We start from the raw sequence: 16304 nt of genomic DNA, 5'->3' as shown, positions 1-16304 counted from the left end.
GTGAGAATGATCCAGAGCCGTTGAGATGTAGCCCCGTGGGTGAGGGAACAGCACTTAGGGTCATGTAGGGTCCTTGGAGTCAGTGTCACTCCTCCAAGCCAGTAGGCCATCTCGAAAAGTGACCTTCGTGGCTAGAGACCTATCAAGTGATGTTGGTTTTGTTGTTAACTGTTATTAAGTCAGCCCCTGACTCATGGTGACCCCATGCACAACGAAATGAAGCACTGCCCAGTCCTGCAACATCCCCATGATCAGTTATGGACCAGACCATTGTGATCCATAGGGTTTTCACTGGCTGATTTTCAAAAAGTTCATTGCCAGGCCTTTCTTCCTATTTCATCTTAGTCTGGAAGTTCTACTGAAATCCATTCAGCGTCATAGCAACATGCAAGCCTCCGCTGACAGATGGGCGGTGACTGTGCATGAAGTACATTGGCCAGGAATGGAACCCAGGTGTCCCACAAGGAAGGTGAGAATTCTACCACTGAACCACCACTGCACCCATGTCAGGAGACATTAGTGAGAATGCAAACAGAAGCCACCCTGGAGCCTCCATTTAAATGCCACATCCACTGCCTACAGGGTTTAAGCAGAGAGCAGGAGCAAGTAGGACCTTCTCCTGTCCAGGACACAGGAGCTCATCAGGGACACAGACATGCAGGCTTCAAGGCCCACAGCTAGGGACAGCTGTTGTCAGTGATAGGTCCCAGGCCTGCTCCCACAGCCGGGGCTGGCAGGCACAGTGACCATGACCCCAGACCTCGAAATTATCTCTGAGTGCAGGAGGAGCACACAGCCCTCACTGGCTGGGGAATGGGACAGAAGATCAGATTTGCTTGAGAGGCTGCCTGCCCACCAGCTTCCCCCTGCTGGTGCCACCTGTATGCCAGCCTCATGATCTCAGCCTGCCAGGTGCCTGACAACTCTGCTCCCTTGATCTGGTTAAGCTGGCCATGTCTGTCCAGGCAGGGCCTGCAGCCAGTGCTGGTGGGCTGGGAACAGAACCCTGTGGGTCAGGTGCCTGCACATCACATGTGGGTGCAGAACACCGACTGCCACCCTCCCACACTCATCCAGGGCTCAGCCCTCGCTCACCTCTGCTTCCTGTCCCAGGTAGGCCCCGCCCCCTGCCACTGTGTTCAGTACATCTCAGGCAGCTGGGCACCAGGGTGCACACCCTGGAATGTCAAGCATTCCAGCACACTGCACAAGAAATAACAAAGACCAGGACAACATAAACATTTAAAAACACATTACAGTGCAGCTGGGCATTGTACAGAGAAGGGGCAAGATGTGGGGGAACCTTGTTTGTGTTGACAGGCTGCCAAGCACCTAGGTCCACTCCTGAGCCTGAGGTGGGGCCAGGGGATATTTCTTTAAGTAGGCATGATGAGCAAGCTACTGTGCAAGAAACAGAGAAAGCTGCTGGGGTGAGTTTGGGGGGTGGCTGGCAAGACAGACAAGATTTTAGGTTCTAGAACATTCTTGTGGTACAGTGGTTAAGAACTCGGCTGCTAACCAAAAGGTCAGCAGTTGGAATCCACCAGCCACTCCTTGGAAGCCCTGTAGGGCAGTTCTACTCTGTAAGATAGGGTCGCTATGAGTCGGAATCAACTTGATGGCAACGGGTTTAGAAGATTCTTGGCTCTAGTGGTTTTGCCTCTCTGAGCCTCTGTTTCTCCTCTGATAAAATAGGGCTGTGCTCCTCAAGGAAGGGCATTGTCATCCCCAACGATGTGGTCTAGCAGAAGCAGATCATGATGGGACTTTAAAGCCAGCAGCCCGGGAGCCATGTGACTCCATGTCTTCCACTCAGTCACCTTTCGGCTTCTGAGGCTCCATACTGGGGTGTTGAAAGAAGGGCCCTGCAGAATGCTGGTCTTTCTGATGTGGAAAACGAAGTCTTGATTGACTTGAAGTCTCAATTACATGGCACAGATTCCTTTTCTTCCAGAAAAATCCCACAGAGCCCTCTTCCTCAGAGAGGTGGTGCAGAGGATCAATCCAGGCCGGCCTTTGGCTACTCCCTTCTCCCTTTGACTCTGCATGACAGAGGCAGCATGTGCCTAGCTGACCTCCAGAACTTAGCCTGAGCCACGTATTTCTGACCCTATGAGACTTACCCAAGCTCCCAGCTCAGAGCCTCTGCCGTCCCCTGCCAGGTTCTGGAGAGTACGCAGCTCTCTAAAGCCACTTTGATTAGGGCCACATTTTTGAGTTTTCATCTGAGAAAGGCAGACATCTGGATTGACTGGAAAGTTGGCTACTGCCCCATCTGGCTTGGCACTGGCTGTGCAACCCCAAGGCCCCTGAGCTGGGGCAGGCAGGGCTGGCACAAGGCTCCTTGCCTGCAGTGGTGGGCTCCAGCTGTTTGCCGCAAGATTGTCTTTCCTCTGCCTGGCGTGGGATGAGTTCACCTCAGAACCCAGCCCCTCCCTGTATCTCCTGGGAGTGCTGATTCTCTTGCTCTGCCCCTCTAAGGAATTCTGCCTCTTCCTCTCTTAAAAACAACAATAGCCACTAGTTATTGATCTTTTACACTATGCTGGGCTCCTCACCTGCATTATCTCATTTAAGTTTTACAGCCACCTGCAAGCTAAGGATCTTTAACCCCATTGACAAATGAGAGGAATTGAGTTCAGAGAGGTTAAGGAGCTTGTCCAAGGTCACACAGCTAGGACAGGTGAAGCTGGGATTCAAACCACAGTGTGTCTGATTCTCAGCTGACCAGGACCTCTTTAACCATTCTGGGGAGGCCTGGGCTTGCCTGGAGACAACAAAAATCAGGATACTAGACAAGAATTTCACAGCCAGAGGATCCACTCCAGGATTGTATTTCACGAGTTGCTTGTGCATGAAGGACAATGTCCCTCAAGAAGACTGTCGTTGAATAAACAGGCAGGGCAGCAACCCTACATTCCAGGCCTGAGAGATAACAAAGATGTGTTGGAAGAATTGTCCCAGGGAGAAGACGGTGGGCTTGTTCCACATGTGGGTGTTTCTAGGGAGCAGAGCTCACCTCAACACTGAGCACAAAGAGCAACTTACTAAAAACTGCAGCTTCCTTACAATAAATGGGTGTGCCTGGATGTACTAAGCTCCCTGTCAGAGGGGTATAGCCACCAAGAACAGGTTTATAGAAGAAGCTGGGGAAGGAAATTGATTTTAAAGGGAATGAACGTTTAAATATACATTTGAAAAGTTATTTGAAACCCCCAAGGGAAAGAAAGCTTTGGTTTGGTTTGGTTTTGCCATCACCCTTGTCCATGGGGACTGTTACACGTGTAGCTCTGTGATTCCAGCCTCTGGAGAGGGTGGGGGCGGGGATGATATATATAGGCACGAGGAGCAGGCTTGGAACAGTGACCCTTAGGACTGGTGCTGGGTCACAGCAGTACATCATTGTCATCATCGTTGGCATTAGCAACTCTCTCCATGGCACTTACTAAGGGCCAGGCACCATCCTAAGCACTTTCACATTACACTGAGTCCGAACAATCTCTCCTCAGAGTTGGGTGCTGTTACCTCCATTTTGCAGATAAGGAGCTAGCCCTGAAACCCAGATGTGTATGACCCCAGACCCTGCTTCTAACCGCTCTGTAATTTGCCTCCCCATATACCTTCTTGTGACTTGGCTCGGGCATTTGCTAACCTAGAGGACCCCAGCTTGGGGAAGGAACAGCTGTGCCAGGGTGGGACTCCCATTTTCTGAAACTCTGGGTGAGACGCCCAGTTTCCTGCCCTAAAGAAATGGGATTTTCAGCATTCCAGTTATTAAGCTGAAGAAGCAGTGTCTCTTTGGCCCAGGGACGTTCTGAGAGCTCCTTCCAAGGGACTTAAAGGCCTCTGACCCAAGTCAACACCCTCCCTACTTCAGCGGGGTGTCCTGACACATGTCGCCTCCACCCTGGAGAGCTCTAGGAAGGATGGGGGTGGGGATGGAGTGGCACTTGCCTAAGCCAGGGGTTCAAGCAGACCCCTTTCTACCTCACTGTGTGACCAAGATGCCCATTTTCCTGGTGACACCCTGTAGAAGCAGTCAGAGCCCATCTTTGGGTCAAGTTTCCATAATTATTGGAGTCTCGAATAATGGACATTATGATAACTGATAATATGTGACAGGCGTTGAGCTAAGATGTTTACATCTTATTTAGCGTTCATTATAACCCCATGAGGTAGGTACTGTTCATCTCCCATTTTACTGATAAGAAAACCGAGGCTCAGAGGGCTCAAGTCCTTCCAGCTAGTGAAAGGCAGCACATCAGCCTGCTGCCCATCGGGCCACACCACTAGAAATAAGAGAAGGGGGTCTAACTCTTAGTGAGCACCTACAGGGACTGTGCCAGGCATTGTTCAAGGCTTAGTCTGACTTGCATTGTTTCAGTAAAGTTAATCCTCATAACAATCTCACAAACTAAGTGTTTCTGTCCCCACTTCTACGGGTGAGAAAATGAAGACTGACAGAGGTTAAGAAATGTGCCCTGGGTCACAATCACACGGCTAGTCACAGTGGAGCCAGGAGTTAGATGCAGGTCTGGCGGCCCCAGCACCCACATTCTTTCCACTGCTCCAGGGGAGTAGAAGTCTCTCTCCAGCTTACGAGCCTGAGGTTTGCAAACCAGGCTGTCAGCTCCAGCCTGCTCACATCCCCTGTGGCACGGGGCTCAGCCTCATCCAGAGGGTGTGTCTGTTCTCTGGGGCAGAGGGTGTGCAGCGGGGCACCCTCCACCTCTCCCTGTTGCAGACACCTGTGGTCGCCAGCTGAGATGGAGACTGGAGTGGCATGTCAGCAGCCCTGTGGCCAGACACATGTCTCCACATCTCCTCCCCCACCTCTGTGCTTGAAATCAGGGCCAAAACTGTCTCAAACAATTAGTTAGCCCTTGTTAAAGCCTCCTTGGGCATCCCAGCTGCCAAGGGAAAGAATTAGCAGGGCAAGCTGTAGCCAGGGGCCCCTCTGCTTCTTTCCCAGTCTGTGAGCAGGCTGAGGTTCAGCTGAGGGTGGACAGGGCTGGAGTCAGGGGTCAGAAAGCTTGAGTTCTAGGCCCACTAGGTCCAAGTTTCCTACCCACATCTGCCCTATATGCTTCACAGGCATTATGTGACATTCAAACTCCCTGTCCAGGTTGATCCCAACTGAGCTTTCAGCAGTGGCTTTGACTCTCTTTGGCCTAAGAGTCTCAGTGACAGGGACAACCACTGCTTCCCAAGTGGTCTCCACGAAGGGTTCATGGGATTCACAGCTTAGCCACCCTCACTGTCAAGATTGCCTCCCAATTTCTCTTCTCCCCACTCTCTGACCCTGTGATATCCTTCATCTGGATGAGGGAACGTGATGGGTAGGACAAGTTCTTGACCACTGTCAACGCTGCATGGTTCTTTGGTATCTGAACTCTGACTTATCAGTTGACACTGAAGCAGGAAGAAGACCCTGCCTGTTACATACATTCGGGAACATTTATCAAGCATCCAGTTCTTCTGACCTCCTTCTCTGCATTTCTTTTTCTGTTCACTCTCCTCATTCCTTGTTAAAAAAAAAAAAGGGGGGGTGGTTCAGGAAAGGCTATAAGCTTCCTGCCAAGCAGGCATCTCCCTGTGGCCTCTGAACTCTAAGGTTCTTGGCCTAGGCAGCTCCTAAGACTTGTTGTTAATTCATTCATGTTTATTTGGAGACAGTGGAGAGGAATGGTTCAGAGTTCTCATTCCACTACCAGCTGTGTGACCTTGGGCAAGTTTCCTAACCCCTCTGTGCCTCAATTTGTTCATCATAAAAATACCCAAAACACCAAACCCATTGCTACTGAGTTGATTCCAACTCATAGTGACCCTATAGGACAGAGTAGAACTGCTCCATAGGATTTGTAAGGCTGTATTCTTTACAGAAGCAGACTGCCACATCTTTCTCCCATGGATCAGCTTGTGGGTTCAAACCACTGACCTTTCACTTAGTAGCTGAGCACTTAACCACTATACCACCAGGGCTCATACTCATCATAAAAATGGAGATAAATAGTAAGTACCTCCTAGGGTTGTTATGAGGATAAAATAAGGTAATACATGTAAAGCCTTATAACAGGGCCTGGCCCAGAGTAAGTGCCATTTTAGGATTTGCTATTATTTTTCTAAGGTCCCTAGGTGGTGCAGTTTGTGCTCATCTGCTAACCTAAGGGTTGGTCATTTGAACCCACCCAATGCTACCACGAAAGAAAGGGCCTGGTGACCTGCTTCTGTTAAGATTAAAGCCAAGAAAACCTTATGGAAGGAACCCAATTCTACTCTGTACACATGGGGTAGCCATGAGCCAGAATTAACTTGACGGCAGCTAACAACGACAACATTATTATTCACTCCAGGTTTGACTGAGTGTCTCCTATATTGCCCTGATGCTGTGCTTGCCACTAGGGACATAGTAACAATGAAGAAGACAAGATCCCTGTCCTCACAGAGTTTATACTTTAGTAGGGGAGATAGATGAGCAAACAGACGGTCACAACACAGCACAATGCATGCTATGACAGGAAAGGCTGATGTGTGTTGGGAGTACTGGGGGGGGCACCTGGCATGGGTGGCAGGAACGATGACACCTGTCTTCCCCCATCACTGTGAATCACATAGCTCTCTGGCCGCTGAATTCCCAGGTGTCTACCTTCCCACGTGTCCGTCCAAATTTCTGCTTTCTTTTCCCCAAGGAGGTTTGAGCTGCTTTTTCTGGAGTGGATGCTGTACTTGGTCTTACACAGCCAGGACCTAGCTCCTTACAGACTGCCTCTGGGAAGCATGAGGGAAGGCGCTGAGGGGCCTAGATGGGGGCTGGGGGTGGGGGGCTGCCTGCTCTTGGCTGTTGGCAAAAATGGGAGTTTCATCAGGAACTATGGCTTTGGTGTTTATTCTTCTCTAGAAGCCTGCCTTCACAAAGGGCTGCCATCCAGCACATTCTCTCCAGGCCAGCAAGAGGGCAGAGTCCGTTTTCCGAGGGAGGAAATCACTTTATAGAAAAAACACATGCATTCGCACTGATGAATGAATACAGCCCCTCTTAGCTTCACATTTTCCTCAGGTTCTCACGGTTTCCTGCAGGCATCAGCAGCTGGTTTCACCCTTGCTCTCAGCTTGGATCCAAGCTCTCTGTAACTCCTCTGCTGACCATTAAAGAAGCAAGGTCCTTCTGCCTAATTTCTCCCTATTGACATCTAAGGAGCCCTGGTGGCCCAGTGGTTAAGAGCTCGGTTGCTAACCAAAAGGTCAGCTGTTCAAACCTACCAGCCACTCCTTGGAAACCCTATGGGGAAGTTCTACCCTGTCCTACCCAGAATCCACTCGACAGCAATGGGTTGATATCTGAAGAGGTGCTGTTGCCCTGGCCTCTGGGCTCACCCTGACCAGCGTCTCTCATCTCAGAGAGGGGCAGTGGAGTGGTGGAGAGGCAGTCTTTACAGCCAGAGGCCTGGCTTCAAGGCATGACTCGCCCCAGTTAGCTTTCTTGTGTGGGCAAGTTATTTAACCTGAGCCTCAATTTCCTGATCCTTAAAAGGGTATCTTAGTCATCTAGTGCTGCTATAACAGAAATACCACAAGTGGGTGGCGTTTACAAAGAGATGCTTATTCTTTCACAGTCCAGTAGGATAGAAGTCCAAAGGATCCAAGGGAAGGCTTTCTCTCTCTGTCGGCTCTGGAGGAAGGTCCTTGTCACCAGTCTTCTCTTGGTCTGGGAGCGTCTCAGCACAGGAACCTCAGGTCTAAAGGAGGCGCTCTGCTCCTGGCACTGCTTTTTTGGTGGTATGAAGTCCCCCTGTTTCTCTGCTCAATTCACTCTTTTGTATCTCAAAAGAGATTGGCTTAAGACACTATCTAATCTTAGAGATCTCATCAATATAACTGCCACTAATCCGGAGATCGAATGATAGAATTTTGCAAGACCAACAACTTCTTCATTGCAAATACCTTCTTTCACCAACATAAACGGCGACTATACACATGGACCTCGCCAGATGGAACACACAGAAATCAAATTGGCTACATCTGTGCAAAGAGACAATGGAAAAGCTCAATATCATCAGTCAGAACAAGGCCAGGGTCCGACTGTGGAACAGACCATCAATTGCTCCTATGCAAGTTCAAGCTGAAACTGAAGAAAATCAGAGCAAGTCCACGAAAGCCAAAATATGACCTTGAGTATATCCCACCTGAACTTAGAGACCATCTCAAGAATAGATTTGACACATTGAACACTAGTGACCAAAGACCAGATGAGTTGTGGAATGACATCAAGGACATCATCCATGAAGAAAGCAAGAGGTCACTGAAAAGACAGGAAAGAAAGAAAAGGCCAAGATGGATGTCAGAGGAGACTCTGAAACTTGCTCTTGAGCATCGGGCAGCTAAAGCAAAAGGAAGAACTGATGAAGTAAAAGAACTGAACAGAAGATTTCAAAGGGCCTCTCGAGAAGACAAAGTAAAGTATTATAATGACATGTGCAAAGAGCTGGAGATGGAAAACCAAAAGGGAAGTACACCCTCGGCGTTTCTCAAGCTGAAAGAACTGAAGAAAAAATTCAAGCCTCGAGTTGCGATAGTGAAGGACTCCATGGGGAAAATATTAAACAACGCAGGAAGCATCAAAAGAAGATGGAAGGCATACACAGAATCATTATACCAAAAAGAATTAGTCGATATTCAACCATTTCAAGAGGTGGCGTATGATCAGGAACCAATGGTACTGAAGGAAGAAGTCCAAGCTGCTCTGAAGGCATTGGTGAAAAACAAGGCTCCAGGAATTGATGGAATATCAATTGAGATGTTTCAACAAACAGATGCATCGCTGGAGGTGCTCACTCATCTACGCCAAGAAATATGGAAGACAGCTTCCTGGCCAACTGGCCGGAAGAGATCCATATTTATGCCTATTCCCAAGAAAGGTGATCCAACCGAATGTGGAAATTATAGAACAATATCATAAATATCACATGCAAACAAAATTTTGCTGAAGATCATTCAAAAACGGCTGCAGCAGTATATCGACAGGGAACTGCCAGAAATTCATGCTGGTTTCGGAAGAGGACGTGGAACCAGGGATATCATTGGTGATGTCAGATAGATCCTGGCTGGAAGCAGAGAACACCAGAAGGATGTTTACCTGTGTTTTAGTGACTATGCAAAGGCATTTGACTGTGTGGATCATAACAAACTATGGATAACACTGCAAAGGATGGGAATTCCGGAACACTTAATTGTTCTCATGAGGAAGCTTTACATAGATCAAGAGGCAGTTGTTTGGACAGAACAAGGGGATACTGATTGGCTTAAAGCCAGGAAAGGTGTGCGTCAGGGTTGTACTCTTTCACCATACCTATTTAATCTGTATGCTGAAAAAATAATCTGAGAAGCTGAACTATATGAAGAAGAACGGGGCATCAGGATTGGAGGAAGACTCATTAACAACCTGCGTTATGCAGATGACACAACCTCGCTTGCTGAAAGTGAAGAGGACTTGAAGCACTTACTAATGAAGATCAAAGACCACAGCCCTCAGTATGGATTACACCTCAACATAAAGAAAACAAAAACCCTCACAACTGGACCAATGAGCAACATCATGATAAAGGGAGAAAAGATTGAAGTTGTCAAGGATTTCGTTTTACTTGGATCCACAATCAACAGCCATGGAAGCAACAGTCAAGAAATCAGAAGACACATTGCATTGGGCAAATCTGCTGCAAAGGACCTCTTCAAAGTGTTGAAGAGCAAAGATGTCACCCTGAAGACTAAGGTGCGCCTGATCCAAGCCACGGTATTTTCAATCGCATCATATGCATGTGAAAGCTGGACAATGAATAAGGAAGACCGAAGAAGAATTGCCGCCTTTGAATTGTGGTGTTGGCGAAGAATATTGAATATACCATGGACTGCCAAAAGAATGAACAAATCTGTCCTGGAAGAAGTGTGGCCAGAATGCTCCTTAAAGGCAAGGATGGCGAGACTGCGTCTTACATACTTTGGACATGTTGTCAGGAGGGATCAGTCCCGGGAGAAGGACATCATGCTTGGCAGAGTACAGGGTCAACGGAAAAGAGGAAGACCGTCAACGAGGTGGATTGACACAGTGGCTGCAACAATGAGCTCAAGCATAACAATTGCGAGGATGGCGCAGGACCTGGCTGTGTTTCGTTCTGTTGTGCATGGGGTCGCTATGAGTCGGAAGCGACTCGACGGTGCCTAACGACAACAACAATCCATCTTACTACATCATAGTGATAGGATTTACAACACATAGGGAAATCACATCAGATGACAAAATGGTAGACAATCATACAATACTGGGAATCATGACCTAGCCAAGTTGACAGATATTTTGGGGGGACACAATTCAATCCATGACAAAGCAGAGAAATGATTCCTGCCTTACAGGGTTCCACCAACCATCTGTCAGTTTGTCATACTGTGGTGGCTTTCATGTTGCTGTGATGCTGGAAGCTATGCCACCAGTATTTCAAATACCGGTAGGGTCGCTGTCATAGATTGAATTGTGTCCCCGCAAAATATCTGTCAACTTGGCTAGGTCATGATTCCCAGTATTGTATGATTGTCTACCATTTTGTCATCTGATATGATTTCCCTTTGTGTTGTAAATCCTATCACTACGATGTAGTAAGATGGATTAGTGGCAATTATGTTGATGAGATCTCCAAGATTAGATAGTGTCTTAAGCCAATGTCTTTTGAGATATAACAGAGTGAATTGAGCAGAGAGACAAGGGGACCTTATACCACCAAAAAAGCAGTGCCAGGAGCAGAGCGCCTCCTTTAGACCTGAGGTTCCTGTGCTGAGATGCTCCCAGACCAAGAGAAGACTGGTGACAAGGACCTTCCTCCAGAGCCAACAGAGAGAGAAAGCCTTCCCTTGGATCCTTTGGACTTCTATCCTACTGGACCGTGAAAGAATAAACATCTCTTTGTAAACGCCATCCACTTGTGGTATTTCTGTTACAGCAGCACTAGATAACCAAGACAGTCACCCATGGTAGACAGATTTCAGTGGAGCTTCCAGACTAAGACAGACTAGGGAGAAAGACATAGCGATTTACTTCCAAAAACTGGGCAATGAAAATCTTATGGATCACAATAGAACGCAACAGATGGGCACATCACCAGGAGGGTTAATTGCTGGAGGAGGACATCATGTTTGGTGAAGGGGAGAACCAGCGAGGATGAGGGAGACCCTCAGGGAGATAGATTGGCACAATAGCCCCAATAGTGTGCTTGAATATGCCAGTGATCATAAGGATGATACAGGACTGGGCAACATTCTATTTTTTTGTACATAAGGTCACCATGAGTCAGAGATGACTCAACAGTGCATATCTCTCTATGTCTATGTTACAAGGTTATTGTGAGAAAGACAGGGCAGGCAGGGTAATATGCACCACTGGCCTTGCAACCACGAAGCACCGTACAAATGTTAACTTACGATTACTCCTTGGCCCTCTGGCATCAGTCTTGAGTTATTCTTTCCCACCTTCTGCTCCTCATAATGTTCACGGGCTGCTTCTAATCAGCCTACTTCCTGAGTCTCTCCAAATAACTTCCTCTCTCCTCTTTCCTCCTCCCTGTTCTCAGTTCCCACCAGGCGCCATGCCAGGGACACTCACATTCCCACCCTCAGCCCCATCCTTTCGTCTCAATATCCGTACTTTCAGAAGCCACATTTATCTCCAAAAGAACAGCCTTTTAGCCTGGAGCCTAGTTCCCACGCTGGAAAGTGCAAACACGGAGTGTGAAAAAATATTACATCTTCAACTAACATTTTTTAATCTTAAAAAAAAAAAGAAAGAAAAATTAAGCTTTACTAATTTATGCCCTTACTTGGTCTGTCTGTATGTCAGCGTGTCATGTGTCATGTCCTCAGGGAAGAGCGGAGAGTCCAAGAAAATGCGGCACCTCCTCATATTTGTCTTTGGCATATTACAACATTGTGTGGTTCACTGTGGTTGGTTTACTGGATTTTCAATTATGTTGTCTATTGTTAGCTAAACCCACCTTCCAAACAAATGGATAAGAAGGGGAGAATGTTGACACATTGCGGGTTGGCAACCAATGTCACGAAATAATACGTGTATTGATTGTTAAATGAGAAACTAATTTGCTCTGTAAACCTTCATCTAAAGCACAATAAAAAGAAAGAATAAAAGGATAAGCGACTCTAAAAGATTCCTGCAAAGAAACTATGGATTCAAAACAATACTTACAACCTTAAGCACTCATAAAAAAAAATTGCAATGATGATGCTTCTTTCTAAGACCTCTCACATGTCATCAGCCACATTAGAAGGTGAAAATGATGCTGGTCTAATGAATTTTAACTCAAAATATATCTCAGGATTTGAAATGATCAAGAAGATTCTATGAAATGTAGATGTAAATCTACTTTGTATTAATGAACTTTGTATTAAATGTATAGTACGCCTTGAAGTAGTAGCTGATGATATACAGTAAAATCCATCTTGATTAGAAAAACATTTAAAAACGTTGAGACAATAAAACTTTGCTGTACAATTGAATGAAAGTACAGATATTTCCAGCATGCCTCTTGGTGTTTACAGGATTCAACAGTAAAATACATGAAGAACTTTTTTTTTTTATTCTGCTTCAGGTGAAAGTTTACAGAGCAAATTAGTTTCTCATTAAATAATTAATACTTAAACTGTTTTGTGACATTGATTACCAACCCAGTGATGGGTCAACACTCTCCCCTTCTCTACCCTGGGTTCCGCATTCGCATTCATCCAGTTTTCCTGTCCCTTCCTGCCTGTGTGGATTGAACTGTGTCCCCCAAAAATATGTGTCAACTTGGTTAGGCCATGATTCCCAGTATTATGTGGTTGTCCTTCATTATGTGATAGATGTAATTTCCCTATGTGTTGTAAATCATAATCTCTGACTGTGGTTAATAAGGCAAGATTAGATTATGTTAAAGAGGATTAGGGTGGGATGTAACACCCTTACTCAGGTCACATCCCTGAGCCGATGTAAAGGGAGTTTCCCTGTGGCGTGTCCTGCACCGCCTTTTATTTTCAAGAGATGAAAGGAAAGGGAAGCAAGCGGAGAGTTGGGGGATCTCATGCCACCAGGAGGGCAGTGCTGAGAGCAGAGCACATCCTTTGGACCTGGGGTTCCTGCACGGAGAAGCTCCTAGTTCAGGGGAAAGTTCATAAGAGGGACCTTCCTCCAGAGCTGACAGAGAGAGAAGGTCTTCCCTTGGAGCTGGCACCCTGAATTTGGACTTCTAGCCTACTATACTGAGAAAATAAATTTCTCTTTGTTGGGGCCATTCACTTGTGGTATTTCTGTTATAGCAGCACTAGATGACTGAGACACTGCCTTCTCGTCTTTGTTTTTGGGCTGATGTGCCCATTTAGTCTTGTATACATGGTTGAGCTTTGAAGCCCGTTCCTCATGTGTGTTATTGATTTATAGACCTGTCTAATCTTTGCCTGAAGGTTGAACTTCAGGAGTGAGTTCAGTACTGAGTTTAAAAGGGTGTCCAGAGATCACACTCTTGGGGTTTTTCCAGTCTCTGACTCATCAGTAAGTCTGGTCTTTTTTTTTTTTTAATTTGAATTTTGTTCTACATTTTTCTCTCTCTCTGTCCAGAACCCTCTGTTTTGAACCTTGTCAGAGCAGACTGTGGTCGTAGCCAGGCCATCTAGTTGTTCTGGGCTGAGTCTGGTGGAAGCTGTGGCCCATTAGTCCATTGGACTGATCTTTCCCTGCTTGTGTCTTTGGATTTCTTCATTCTTCTTTACTCCAGACAGGCCTATAGATGTATCTTAGGTGACTGCTCACAGGCTTTGAAGACCCCAGCTGCTACTCACCACAGCCAGATGCAGAGCATTTTCTTTATAAACTATGTTATGCCAGTTGAGCTAGATGTCCCCCGAGACCACGGTCCCCAGCCCTCAGCCCAGTAACTCAGTCCCTTAGGGAGTTTGGATGTGTCTATGAAGCTTCTATGACTTTGCCTCGGTCAAGTTGTGCTGACTTCCCCGGTACTGTGTACTGTCTTACCCTTTACCAAAGTTACCACTTACCTACTATCTAGTTAGTGTTTTTTCTTCTCCACCCCTCCCCTTCCTTGTAACCACCAAAGATTGTTTTCTTCTGTGTGTAAACCTTGAGTTTTTATAATAGTGTTCTCATACAGTATTTGTCCTTTTGTGACTGATTTATTTCACTGAGCACAGTGCCCTCCAGATTCATGCATGTCGTGAGATGTTTTGCAAATTCATCATTGTTCTTTATTGCCATGTAGTATTCTATTGTGTGTATTCACCAAAGTTTGTTTATAGAACTATCTCTTTTGTGAGCCCCTAAAAAAAAAGATAAGGAGCTCTGGTAGTGCAATGGTTAAGCGCTGGGCTGCTAACGGAAAGATTGGCGGTTCGAACCCACCCAGCAGCTCCACAGGAGAAAGACCTGGTGATCTGCTTCCATAAAGATTATAGCTTAGAAAACCGTATGGGGCAGTTCTACTCAGTCACATGGGGTCACTATGAGTCAGAATTGACTTGATAGCACCTAACAACAACAACAAAGAGAAGATAAACCAGAGAACATATCTTCTCAATAGTGAATGACTTCTGGAATAAAAATAAGTTTTGTGAAACAACTCTATAAATGTAACTGCTGATGCTGTGATTGGAATAAAAAGGAATTGGAATAAAGCAACAGAGCAACATTCATAGGCAAACTGTTGCCAGGAAGAAGTGGAAGCAAGAAGAAGACAAATTGCTACAGGAAGGCATCATGTCGTTAACTACATAAAACAAGACCTTTAAAGTGTAATGGTATCTTTACGGCACTTTGTATTAGAATAAGAGTGTTTGTTAAGATCCATTATCACCCTTGAGAATGACTGACTCTCCTGGCAAAGGAATTATGAGACTTAAAGATTTTGAGTCAAGCTCTTAGTTTTTACAAAAAGACAGGTGCTCCAAATTTGCTGTTTTTCTCTATGGTGGCGACTGGCTGTCAAGTAATGTACTTACCTGCTACAGTTTTTCGAGATGTTATGGGTGATGCAAACAATTAATGCTCTTGCCTGCTAACTGAAAGGTTGGATGTCAGAGTCCACCCCGAGGTGCCTTGGAAGAAAGGCCTGGTGATCTACTTCTTAAAAATCAGCCATTGAAAACCCTATGGAGCACAGTTCCATTCTGGCACACATGGGATCACCATGAGTTGGGCAGACTTGATGGCAACTGGTTTTTTTTAGTGCTTTTCAAAAAAGTTGACACACTGTCTCTCCCTCCAAAGAGAAGGAGATGTTTTCTCTGTTCTTATTTATCTTATTTTTTTAAAGCATACTTTTATTTTTATGTCAAGTAAGGGGAGATGTTGTGGAATCAAACCAGGACGTGTATCAGCACCAGAATACTGAGAAAAGTTAGACATTTTCCCAGTTTTGTCTGCTATCGACTTCAAGCAGGGTTTCAAGAGGCTTGTGCTACAGAGAGAGCCTTTTGAAAATGGATGTTGGGAAGCAGTTCCATCATTATGTGATTTGGTTGCTGTAAACCGTATCCATTTGCACACTTGAAAGGCTTGAAAAATGGAATTTTTCGAGTTATTTAAAAATCTTCCAAATGCAGCTCTTCTGTGGACTTGAACCCATTTGGTAAAAATAAAATTGCAATTCACTGATGAATTTATAAGACCAACCAACCGACTTCAGGGAAGATGGAAATTTACTAGGCAAATTTCAATAAAAACCTTGCACAGTGGGTGGATGGGAGTGAAAAATGAATGTGCAATCAACAATGAAGCTCTTCCATCTTGATCTAGGCTACTTGTTAGCTCTGACAGCCACTACAACCAAGGCATGGAAATAAATGGAGCTTAGAGCCAGACTGTGAACTGCTGTTGTCCAGATGTTTGAAAATAATAAAACTATAGTTATATGAAATGTAGCCATCAGGGGAACCTGGGTGATGGGTACATGGAATGGCTCTGCACTGTTTTTGCACCTTCCTGTAAATCTAGAATTATTCAAAACAAAATATAACAAAAAGTGATAAAATACATTTAATTGCACAGTATAAAGCATAATATGAATACAGTATATAGTATTATAAAGGAGCCCTGGTGGCACAGTAGCTAAGTGCCCAGCAGCTAACCAAAATGTCAGCAGCTCGAACCTACCAGCTGCTCTGTGGGAGAAAGATGTGGCACTCTCCTTCCATAAAGATTACAGCCTTGAAAACCCTATGGGGCAGCTCTACTCTGTCCTATAGGGTTGCTGTGAGTTGGAATC

General features: G+C 45.8%; 1 protein-coding gene across 2 annotated transcripts in view; it reads left to right on the top strand.

Moving 5' to 3' along the window:
• Positions 1 to 16304, top strand: part of LTBP2 (latent transforming growth factor beta binding protein 2) — a 124205-nt gene that overhangs the window by 74212 nt on the left and 33689 nt on the right. The gene's annotated exons all lie outside the window — the stretch shown is intronic.

This window comes from Loxodonta africana, chromosome 10 (genome assembly GCF_030014295.1).
Source record: "Loxodonta africana isolate mLoxAfr1 chromosome 10, mLoxAfr1.hap2, whole genome shotgun sequence".
Lineage (NCBI taxonomy): Eukaryota > Metazoa > Chordata > Mammalia > Proboscidea > Elephantidae > Loxodonta > Loxodonta africana.
The sequence above is the reverse complement of the archived record's forward strand: the minus strand, read 5'-3'. Positions and strand labels throughout refer to the sequence as shown.